Below are 13,527 nucleotides of genomic sequence, written 5' to 3' on the forward strand. Positions count from 1 at the left end.
TCCCTGATAGCACATAGCGGTGTGTTATACGTTACTCCGTGTTACAGCAGTGTGTTAAACGTTACTCCCGGTTACTGCAGACCCTGATAGCACATAGCGGTGTGTTATACGTTACTCCGGGTTACAGCAGTGTGTTACACGTTGCTCACGGTTACCGCAGTCCCTGATAGCACATAGCGGTGTGCTATACGTTACTCCGGGTTACAGCAGTGTGTTACACGTTGCTCCCAATTACCGCAGTCCCTGATAGCACATTAGGGTTACCACCTTTCCCCTTTAATTCTGGACACATATTAATTACACAGGTTCTGTGGCTGGCTGACTTCAAGACTCCATTTCACCTGGTTTTAAACTTCCACAGAACCTGTGTAAATAATATGTGTCCGGAATTAAAGGGGAAAGGTGGTAACCCTATAGCACATAGCGGTGTGTTATACGTTACTCCGGGTTACAACAGTGTGTTATACGTTGCTCCCGGTTACCGCAGTCCCTGATAGCACATAGCGGTGTGTTATACGTTACTCCGGGTTACAGCAGTGTGTTATACGTTACTCCCGGTTACCGCAGTCCCTGATAGCACATAGCGGTGTGTTATATGTTACTCCGAGTTACAGCAGTGTGTTACACGTTGCTCCCGGATACCGCAGTCCCTGATAGTACATAGCGGTGTGTTATACGTTACTCCGGGTTACAGCAGTGTGTTATACGTTACTCCCGGTTACCGCAGTCCCTGATAGCACATAGCGGTGTGTTATATGTTACTGCGGGTTACAGCAGTGTGTTATACGTTGTTACTGGTTACAGCTCGGCAGGATACACAGTCTCTGAGGCTGAGGACACACTGTACACACATTTACACCTTGCAGCTTGTTCTTGTTTACTCACCAAACTGAGACAGTACTACATTGTGCAGCTGAGTGTTACCAATAACACAATTATAGTATTATATACGCTCACACAAGCAGGAACACAGCTCATCCGCTATTACCAGAAACATCTATCTTACTAAACAACATACTGTAGCTTATTTCTGTCCTCCACTTACCTGTACTAAGGGCAATGAGAGTACTCAGAGGAACTGGAGTTACCCTTCTTGTAGCTATTCGAGAACAGTGTGATTTCCCTGCAGTGCCATCTACTGATCACCTGCGCAAACAGCAGCCAGGGTATTAATCGTGTATTACACTCCACAGAGGTGACATCCTGGGCGAGGTACCTGCAGGGGGTACCTGGGGGAGTGGGCACCTTTCAGGGCTGAAGCCGGGAGCTGTCCCTGGGCATTGAGCGCCAATAATTGATAATTGTGTGTTAAAAACTAGAACTAACATTTAACATTGGGTTGTGCTGTAGAACAACAAGTCCCAGCAAGCCTTCCCCCACATGCAGGGATTTGGCGAACCACAAGTCCCGCTGCACTCACCCCACCACCTGCCACACCTGCCCCCACAGACTCACTCACCCCATCACCTACCACACCTGCCCCCACAGACTCACTCACACCATCACCTACTACACCGCACCCCCCTGTAGACTCACTCGCCCCATCACCTACCACACCTGCCCCCACAGACTCACTCACCCCATCACCTACCACACCTGCCCCCACAGACTCACTCACACCATCACCTACTACACCGCACCCCCCTGTAGACTCACTCGCCCCATCACCTACCACACCTGCCCCCACAGACTCACTCACCCCATCACCTACCACACCTGCCCCCACATACTCACTCACCCCATCACCTACCACACCTGCCCCCGCAGACTCACTCACCCCATCACCTACTACACCGCCCCCCCCCCCCCCTGTAGACTCACTTACTCCATCATCTACCACACCGGCCCCGGAAGACTCACTCATCCCATCGCCTATCACACCTGCCCCTGTAGACTCACTCAGCCCATAATCTACCACACCTGCCCCTGTAGGCTCACTCACCCCATCACCTACCACACCTGCCACTGCAGACTCACTCTCCCCATAACCTACCACACCTGCCACGGCAGAATTGCTCACCCCATCACCTACCACACCTGCCCCCTGTAGACTTACTCACCCATCATCTACCACACCTTCCCCCTGTAGAATCACTCACCCCATCACTTTTCACACATGCCGCCCGTAGTCTCTCTCACCCATCACCTACCACACCTGCCCCCCCCCATAGACTCACTCACCCCATCAACTACCACACCTGCCCCCGTAGATTCTCTCACCCCATCACCTACCACACCTGCCCCCACACACTCACTCACCCCATCACCTGTCACACCTGCCCCCATGGATTTTCTCACCCCATCACCTACCACACCTGCCCTCATAGACTTACTCACCCATCACCTACCACTCCTGCCCCCCCCGTAGACTCACTCACCCCATCACCTACCCCGTAGGCTTACTCACTCCATCACCTGCTGCACCAGCCCCATAGACACACTCACCCCATCACCTACCTCACCTGCCTCGTAGTCTCACTCACCCCATCACCTACCACACCTGCCCCGTAGTCTCACTCGCCCCATCACCTACCACACCTGCACCCGCAGACTCACTCACCCCATCACCTACCACACCTGCCCCGTAGTCTCACTCACCCCATCACCTACCGCACCTGCCCCGTAGTCTCACTTGCCCCATCACCTACCACACCTGCCCCGTAGTCTCACTCGCCCCATCACCTACCCCACCTACACCCGCAGACTCACTCATCCCATCACCTGCCACACCAGCCCCATAGACGCACTCACCCCATCACCTACCGCACCTGCACCGTAGTCTCAGTCACCCCAACACCTACCACACCTGCCCCGTAGTCTCACTCACCCCATCACCTACCACAGCTGCCCCGTAGTCTCACTCACCCCATCACCTACCACACCTGCCCCCACACACTCACTCACCCCATCACCTGTCACACCTGCCCCCATGGATTTTCTCACCCCATCACCTACCACACCTGCCCTCATAGACTTACTCACCCATCACCTACCACTCCTGCCCCCCCCGTAGACTCACTCACCCCATCACCTACCCCGTAGGCTTACTCACTCCATCACCTGCCGCACCAGCCCCATAGACGCACTCACCCCATCACCTACCGCACCTGCACCGTAGTCTCACTCACCCCATCACCTACCACACCTGCCCCGTAGTCTCACTCACCCCATCACCTACCACAGCTGCACCCGCAGAATCACTCATCCCATCACCTGCCGCACCAGCCCCATAGACGCACTCACCCCATCACCTACCACACCTGCACCCGCAGACTCACTCACCCTATCACCTACCACACCTGCCCCGTAGTCTCACTCACCCCATCACCTACCGCACCTGCCCCGTAGTCTCACTCGCCCCATCACCTACCCCACCTACACCCGCAGACTCACTCATCCCATCACCTGCCGCACCAGCCCCATAGACGCACTCACCCCATCATCTACCACAGCTGCCCCGTAGTCTCACTCACCCCATCACCTACCACACCTGCACCCGCAGAATCACTCATCCCATCACCTGCCGCACCAGCCCCATAGACGCACTCACCCCATCACCTACCGCACCTGCACTCGCAGACTCACTCATCCCATCACCTACCACACCTGCACCCGCAGACTCACTCATCCCATCACCTACCACACCTGCACCCGCAGAATCACTCATCCCATCACCTGCCGCACCAGCCCCATAGACGCACTCACCCCATCACCTACCACACCTGCACCCGCAGACTCACTCACCCTATCACCTACCACACCTGCCCCGTAGTCTCACTCACCCCATCACCTACCACACCTGCACCCGCAGAATCACTCATCCCATCACCTACCACACCTGCCCCGTAGTCTCACTCACCCCATCACCTACCCCACCTACACCCGCAGACTCACTCATCCCATCACCTGCCACACCAGCCCCATAGACGCACTCACCCCATCATCTACCACAGCTGCCCCGTAGTCTCACTCACCCCATCACCTACCACACCTGCCCCGTAGTCTCACTCACCCCATCACCTACCACACCTGCCCCGTAGTCTCACTTACCCCATCACCTACCTCACCTGCACTCGCAGACTCACTCATCCCATCACCTACCGCTCCTGCCCTGTAGTCTCATTCGCCCCATCACCTACCACACCTGCCCCATAGACGCACTCACCCCATCATCTACCACACCTGCCCCGTAGTCTCACTCACCCCATCACCTACCACAGCTGCCCCGTAGTCTCACTCACCCCATCACCTACCGCACCTGCACCGTAGTCTCAGTCACCCCATCATCTACCACACCTGCCCCGTAGTCTCACTCACCCCATCACCTACCACAGCTGCCCCGTAGTCTCACTCACCCCATCACCTAACACACCTGCCCCGTAGTCTCACTTACCCCATCACCTACCTCACCTGCACTCGCAGACTCACTCACCCCATCACATACCACATCTGCCCGCAGACTCACTCTCCCCATCATCTACCACACCTGCACCTGCAGAGTCACTCACCCCATCACCTACCACATCTGCCCCGTAGTCGCACTCACCCCATCACCTACCACACCTGCCCCCTAGTCTAACTCGCCCCATCACCTACCACACCTGCCCCCGCAGACTCACTCATCCCATCACCTGCTGCACCAGCCCCATGGACGCACTCACCCCATCACCTACCACACCTTCCCCCTGTAGAATCACTCACCCCATCACTTTACACATATGCCGCCCGTAGTCTCTCTCACCCCATCACCTACCACACCTGCCCCCCCCCCCATAGACTCACTCACCCCATCAACTATCACACCTGCCCCCGTAGATTCTCTCACCCCATCACCTACCACACCTGCCCCCACAGAATCACTCACCCCATCACCTACCACACCTGCCCTCATAGACTTTCTCACCTATCACCTACCACACCTGCCCCCCCCCGTAGACTCACCCCATCACCTACCCCGTAGGCTTACTCACTCCATCACCTACCACACCTGCCCCGTAGACTCATTCACCCCATCACCTACCACACCTGCACCATAGATTCAGTTACCCCATCACCTACCACACCTGCACCCGCAGACTTACTCATCCCATCACCTACCGCACCTGCCCTGTAGTCTCACTTGCCCCATCACCTACTGCACCTGCCCCGTAGTCTCACTCACCCCATCACCTACTGCACCTGCCCCGTAGTCTCACTCACCCCATCACCTACCACACCTGCACCCGCAGAATCACTCACCCCATTACCTACCACATCTGCCCGTAGTCTCACTCACCCCATCACCTACCACACCTGCACCCGCAGAGTCACTCACCCCATCACCTACCACACCTGCACCCGCAGAGTCACTCACCCCATCACCTACCACATCTGCCCCGTAGTCTCACTCACCCCATCACCTACCACACCTGCACCCGCAGAGTCACTCACCCCATCACTTACCACATCTGCCCCGTAGTCTCACTCACCCCATCACCTACCACACCTGCACCCGCAGAGTCACTCACCCCATCACTTACCACATCTGCCCCGTAGTCTCACTCACCCATTCACCTACCACATCTGCCCTGAAGTCTCACTCACCCTATCACCTACCACATCTGCCCCATAGACTCACTCACCATGCCTGACCTATCCCCACAGATACAGGCTGCAACCATTGTTGGTGCCACCCGCGGGTGAGAACAAAAAACAATTTGCACTGCCCGTTCCGACACCTGCAGCTATCGATTTCCACAGCTGATGGTGTCATTGCGCATACGCAGCAGGAAGGGTCGCTGCCGGCTCCGATCTCACGCATGCCCAGAGGAGACACAGGGCATGGGCACTAGGCTGACGTGTTGTGCCCTATAGCGATGCATTGCCAGTGGGAGGAGTCTTCACTTCCCTGCTCCAGCAGATAAGATGTTAATACACCTTGTCCGTGTGTCTTCCTGCTGTGCCGCGGTCAGGATTGCAGTAGGATGTAAGGATAGCACGGGCCCCGTATTGTGCCCGTGAGATGATACTGTGCCGCCAGCATCATTTATGTGGTTTGTGTGGTTTGTCCTTGTGTCAGTCGGTAAGAACTATTTCCAATTCCCTGTTTCCAAACTTTGAGCCTTTGATAGTTCCTCCATCCCAGACTGACACTGGGCACAAGGACGGCTGAGCAGCGATATTAATGGATACTCTGCGTCTGACACTTGTAGTTTATGTACAGGAAGCAGTCTGGCTGGGAAGTGCTTGTCGGAAAGTAATCTACTTATTATTTACACTTGTAACAATAGCAGGCAGAATAACGGCGCATATATCAGCAGGGAATTGTGCCGCGCTGCTAGCTGTCTGCTCTGGGCATTGCCAATCATGCCAGCGGCTCTGCTACAAGTCCCAGCCTGAAGCAGCGGTGGTAATGATGCAGAAAAATGGGTACTTATGTATTATCTGGGCTCCCATGTTAAATGCACCCCATTTTTTCATACCAAAAAATACCCCATTTTTTCATACCAACTACGCATGGAGTTGATTTTATATAGTGTGGCGATCGCAGCGAGCCACCGTGCCCGAAGCGTGGCGAGCGGACGCGGTCTCATAACAACATATAGTTCCCTCCCCTCCTGCAGGAGACTGCCTGACATAGCAGCAATCTCCCTCTCTCCCTCATTAGTCTAGCAATCTCCCTCATGTCACCTAGCCCACATTACACTGTTACATCATAGTTACCTCCCCTCCTGCATTCTGCAGGAGACTCCCTGACATAGGAGCAATCTCCCTCTCTCCCTCATTAGTCTAGCAATCTCCCTCATGTCACCTAGCCCACATTACACTGTTACATCATAGTTACCTCCCCTCCTGCATTCTGCAGGAGACTCCCTGACATAGGAGCAATCTCCTTCTCTCCCTCATTAGTCTAGCAATCTCCCTCATGTCACCTAGCCCACATTACACTGTTACATCATAGTTACCTCCCCTCCTGCATTCTGCAGGAGACTCCCTGACACAGCTGCAATCTCCCTCTCTCCCTCATTAGTCTAGCAATCTCCCTCATGTCACCTAGCCCACATTACACTGTTACATCATAGTTACCTCCCCTCCTGCATTCTGCAGGAGACTCCCTGACATAGCAGCAATCTCCCTCTCTCCCTCATTAGTCTAGCAATCTCCCTCATGTCACCTAGCCCACATTACACTGTTACATCATAGTTACCTCCCATCCTGCATTCTGCAGGAGACTCCCTGACATAGCAGCAATCTCCCTCTCTCCCTCATTAGTCTAGCAATCTCCCTCATGTCATCTAGCCCACATTACACTGTCACATTTTGGGGGGAAAAAGGAATGAGAGACAGTTACCTTGAATCATCATCGTGATTTCATAGCACATTACCAAGTATAGTAGCTCTTACTGACTGCTTTGGGCTCATCTACATTTATTTACAGTTTCTTAGCGCTTTACAGAGAGAATGGTGCCTCATACATTTGGCCGCTGTACCCCATAGAAGTCTATATTACAGTTTTCACATGGACGTCTATGGAGGGAACCTGCGATTCACGCTGACTGCAAAATTAATTGGGGTCGAGTTTGAACCACTGTTTCGGGTTTCCGCATTTTGTTTTAACCCTGTGGATGCCTACATGGACCAAAGAGGTCTACGCCGGAGGGATGGTGGGTAAAATTGTTTTCACAGGTGCCCGATGGATTATAGTGGAGAAGTGTAGCGAACCTACAGGATCAAGGCAGGTAAGTATGTATGTATGTATGTATGTACAGTATGTATGTATGTACAGTATGTATGTATGTATGTATATATGTACTAGGTGATTCATCGCGCCCTACGGGCGCTCTTCACACCGTCGTAAGGGGCTGCGCCCCCTTAATTTGTGAACATTTGTATATGAGAAAGATGGTTAGAATTGTATGTAAGATGCCTGTATTGCAACTTGAGTTATAGGTGAAATGTGTTAAATAGAGAGCATATGATTTGGAAGGGGGTGTTTATCAGGGTTGCCGACCCTCCTGGAATTCCCGGGAGTCTCCCGAAAATCGGGTCCCCCTCCCGGCCCCCCGGAAGGGTGGGCAACCCTCCCGGAATCTGGGGGACCCCCTTGAACCCACCGAATCACAGCATGTAAATGCCGCAATCCGCGGGTCTCAGAAGAGGGGGCGGAGCTAAAATGGCACAATCATGTCATTTTAGCCCCGCCCCCTCCATGGATAGCAGTAATTTCTACTATTTCCCGTAGTGGGGGCGGGGCTTAATGACGTCACCGTCAAGCCCCGCCCCCGATCGGGTAAGGAAAGTCTCCTCTCCGGGCCTCTCCCGGAGACGAGCATTAAAAAGTCGGCAACCCTGGTGTGTATTGTTTTGTTTAATTAAAAAGCAGTTACAGAGTAAAGGCCCATACACAATTGAAGATTTTCATTTCAAAAGACTTTGCCAAAATCTCTAAAAGATATATCTTTTACCAAAGTAGTGCATACACACTAAGCTACTTTCCCCAAAGAGCAAGAGATTTTCAGGAGTGCTGAAAATATTTCATTAGAAAAGCTATTTACATAATGGGCGGGTTTGAATTCCAAGGGTGGAAGCAGAGGCCACCAATGTAAAAAAAATATATATATATATGAGGCGGTAACGTATACATCGCTGGCCAGGGATGTATACGTTAGTGGATCCACTGGCCACCAATGTAAAAGAAACATGAGCCGGTAACGTATACATCGCTGGCACAGGCCAGCGATGTATACGTTACCAGCGCCACTGCCCACCCATGTTAAGAAATGAGCCGCTAATGTACTGTATACAATGTTGGCGTGTCAGCGATGTATACGTTATCAGCTCATTTCTTAACATTGGTGGGCAGTGGCACTAGAAACGTTTTACGCCAGTGATGCATACGTTAGCGGCTCATTTTTTTTACATTGGTGGGCAGCGGATCCGCTAACTTATACATCGCTGGCGCAGGCCAGCGATCTATACGTTACTAGTGCCACTGTCCACCAATGTAAAAAATATATAAGCCAGTAACGAATACATCGCTGGCCTGCACCAGCGATGTATACGTTACCAGCTATTTTTTTTTTTCATTGGTGGCCAGTGGCACTAGTAACGTATAGATCGCTGGCCTGCGCCAGTGATGTATACATTACTAGCTCTTTTTTTTTTTTTTTTTTAACATTGGTGGACAGTGGTTTGCTGGTTAATACCAGCATAATACATAAACAACATTGGTGGCAGTGTACTCGCTTGTAATAGCTGCAGCAGCGCTTCTGCGCTTCTCCAGCAGCTTCTTCTATTGTGACTGAGGGGACGGACGGACGGAGCAGGGCGGGTGAGTATGACTGTGGGAGGCACTGGGGGAGGCAGCGGGGGAGTGCAGTAGCGCCTAGGCTACTTGGACGGGACTCGGGAGCGCAGGTCAGAGGGAGGGAGCGGGGGAGGGTACAATTGCCGCGGCAATGTAAAATCAGCAGGACGCGGACAGGGGGAGGGAGCAGGGGAATGGAGGCCGGCCCAGCAGAATGTCTTCTTTGGACCATCATCGCTCGCCGCATACACACTGAGCGATGATGGTTCCAAAAGAAGCCATGATCGCCAGGCATGCTGGTTTTACCAGCAGATTACCCACTTTGACAGCGATGATGCGGGAGCGCGCATCATCGCTAGTGGGTTATCTCTGCTCCATACACACTAGGCGATTTTCACCTGAAAATCGGTCAAAACACCCGTTTTGATCGATTTTCACCTGAAAATCGGCAAGTGTGTATGGGCCTTAAGATGTACATTGATAGTGTGGATGGTACAGTGACATTTGTGGGTGTGTGTGTGTGTGGGGGGGGGGCTGTGTGTGCATGTTGTTTAGGTGTGTGTGTGTAATAGTATAGTAGGGTGTTTCTGAGTCAGCGGCTCCCCACTGGCGAAGGTCACGACACAGGAAAACAGGAGGCTGGGTAGTGATAGGGGTGTGTGGGCATAAGGGGGACTAAAGAGGAGGGTGGGAGATACTGTGCAGCTTCTGCCAGTGGGTGAGGGTCCAGCGTGGCAGCACAGGAGTACAGGATGGTGGCCCTTAGTCAGTGTCTCCTCCTACTGGGTGGGAGTTCGGGTGCATGAGAGCAGGAGGCTGGGATATGAGGCATGATAGGGGCATGTGGGCAAAGCAGCGTCAGCGACTCCCCAGTGGTGGAAGTTACGGTTCAGGAGAGCAGGAAGCTGGGTAGTGATAGGGGTGTGTGAGTATACGGGGGACTAAAGAGGGGCTTAGGGGTGCCGTGAATTGTGGGAGGGGCGTGGGGGGTGCCGTGAATCAAGGGAGGGAGGGGGCGCAGGTGTCGGCGAATCGCGGGAGAGGGCGGGGGTCCGCAAAGCGTGGGAGGGGGTGTGAATTGCGAGAGGGGGGGTTGCAAATCGCGGGAGGGGGGGTGCGCGGGGGGTCCGTAAATTGCGGGGGGGGGGGCACGGGGCGCGATGAATCACTTAGTTGGTTATATATTCTTGTAGAAGGATGGTAGGATGGATTCAGTACTGAATCCCGGCGGTCGGGATCCCGGCGTTCAGAATCCCGACGCCGGAATCCCTGGGGTTGCCGTGAATCGCGCGCGGGGGTGGGGGGGGGGAGGAGGTGAGGAGTGTCCGCGAATCATGGGAGGAGGGGTTGTGGGTGGATGCCGTGAATTGCGGGAGGGGGGGGGTCGCGGGGGGGGTGTGGGTGCGGCGAATCGTGGGAGGGGGGGCTGCAGTGAATCGCGGGAGGGTGGGTCACGGGGGTGGGGGGTTGCCGCAATGACAGGAGGGGGGGTCAGGGGTAGGGAATCGTGGGAGGGGGGGTCAGGGGTGCCACGAATCGCAGGAGGGGGGGGGGTCACGGGGTGGGGCCGCGAATCGCGGGAGTCACTGGGGGTGCCGCGAATTGTGGGGGGTGTGCTGCAAATCGCGGGAGGGGGGTCGCGGGGGGTGCCGCGAATCGCCACAAGAAAAAATCAACACAGAAAGGTCAACACATGTAAATGTTGACATAAGTGTGGCACTTCATTGGTGTCCATGTCAACACATGAGAATGAATATGAAAACATTGAAAAAGTGAAAAATAAATCTTATCAACCTTTTTCATTGTCGACCATAGCCATGTCAGTGTTTTGCATGTGCCATTTAGTCGTGGGGATGCCGTGAATGGGGGGGGAGGGAGGTGCAACATGACCCTCTCCAGGAGGGACACATTGCTCTGTTTCTGGACTTTCTTCTTAATTTATGGATTACCATCACCTGTGCTTAAACACCTTTCTTATCAATTACCCTGTTTAAAACAGGTGATGACAATCTTACATTAAAATGAAAGTCCACAAACATAGCATTCTGTCCCTCCTGGAGAGGGTCATGTTGGGAGGTATGGAGGTGTGGGGCGCTCACCTGGTGTGTCTGGTGAGTAGCTGTGTCTTTGCTGTGTAACATGGAGAGGCAGAGGGTGTCTGGCACTGTCTGTGGGCTCACTGGGCTGGTTCTCTGTCATGTGAGTCAGTCATGTGAGTCAGAGGCTCCACCCAGCGTTATAGCTCCAGACACACTTTGAGTGACAGATGTAGCCAAATATATAAGAGATGTATGAATGTATGAATGTATGTATGTATGTATATATATATATGTATATATGTATGTATATATATATGTATATATGTATGTATGTATGTATGTATGTACAGTATGTATGAATGTATGTATGTATGTATGTATACAGTGTATGTATGTATGTATACAGTGTATGTATGTATGTATGTATGTATGTATGTATGTATGTATACAGTATATGTATGTATATATGTATACAGTATATGTATGTATGTATACAGTATATGTATGTATGTATGTATACAGTATATGTATGTATATATGTATGTATGTATACAGTATATGTATGTATGTATGAATGTACAGTATGTATGAATGTATGTATGTATGTATGTATGTATGTATGTATGTATACAGTGTATGTATGTATACAGTATATGTATGTATGTATGTATACAGTATATGTATGTATACAGTATATGTATGTATATATGTATGTATGTATGTATACAGTATATGTATGTATATATGTATGTATGTATGTATACAGTATATGTATGTATGTATACAGTATATGTATGTATATATGTATGTATGTATGTATGTATGTATGTATGTATGTATACAGTATATGTATGTATACAGTATATGTATGTATGAATGTATGAATGTATGAATGTATGTATGTATGTATGTATGGAGTGTGTAATAAAATGATTTATTATGTGTGTGGATCAGTTCTTGGTATTGGTATGTAGCGATTAGTGTAGTGATTAATGTCTCGCATGCTGGGGCTTGTGGCAGTGGCGTAGCTACGTTTTGGGCGCCCCCCCCCCACCGTTAGGAGGGGGGGCGCCCCCCCGCCGCCGCCCTGCCAAGCACCCTCCCTGCCACGCCCTGCCAAGCAACCCCCCCGCCGCCCATGCAATCCCCCCCCCCCAATCCCCCGCAGCCTTACCTATCTCGCTGGTCCCGGCGACTCCGTTCTTCTGCTGAGGACCACCACAAAATGGCCACCCCCATTCAGCAGACAGTTTCAGAGAACTGTGTGCTATATGGGGGTGGCCATTTTGTGGTGGTATAGTTACGCCGCTGGCTTGTGGTTCTATTACAAAATCCAATACTTTATGTTTTATCTTTTTTTAACTCTCTTTTTTACATTATTAGCCCAGCTCCCACCGCCCAGGGGCACCGGGGACAGCCTCGGCCTTCAGTCTGGGCCAGGGCTGCCCTGGAGGAGGGATCCCTTTATTGGCAGGGGGTCCCCACTCCCCCAGAAACCTGGCCAGGACTGACCAGCTGTTGGCATGACACCGCTGGTGACCCCTACTCTTTTGTCCCCCGTATTTCTGCAACCAGCATTGGCTCAAAGAGCCTGGTGATGGTTATACTGGTGGGGGGACTGGGGGACGACACACCTCATGGATCTGACTGATCCGTGCTATCTATACTCTAGCCTCATCCGTATTTGGCTGCTTGGAAACTCGGCAGCCCAAAACGAATGACTTCACCATTGGAAAATACGAAAAGTGAGAAGTCGGCAGCTCAGTAAATTTGCCGAATTCTTATACCGTATTTTCGGGCTGATTAAAGCCGATCCCCACAAAGAGTCAGGATGCTTCTTCCCTCCAAAAGGGAAGTACATGCTCTCGTGCCATTGGGAGTGTGTGTGGAACCACGAGTCTAAGCCAGTATGTATCATGCAGTCTCTAATCTCTTTATCTGCGTCACGCTACTCAGTGGTGTCTCCCAGCTCTCAGTGGCTGTCACCCCCCAACTGTCACCACTCCTTACTGTCCCCCAACTGCCACTGCTCCAAATGCATCCTCCCATCTCCAAATTTATGTGACCCTCTTGCAATTTGGGGGTGTGGACTACAATCATGTCACTCCTGTGTGGCCACATCCCCGTTTTCGCCACTGTGGGGGTATGGCCTTGATCCGTGAGCTGTCAGTCATGCCCTCAGCCCCTCTGTCTCCTGGAATA

This window comes from Crinia signifera, chromosome 1 (assembly GCF_055691185.1).
Source record: "Crinia signifera chromosome 1, ASM5569118v1, whole genome shotgun sequence".
NCBI classification, from domain to species: Eukaryota; Metazoa; Chordata; class Amphibia; order Anura; family Myobatrachidae; genus Crinia; species Crinia signifera.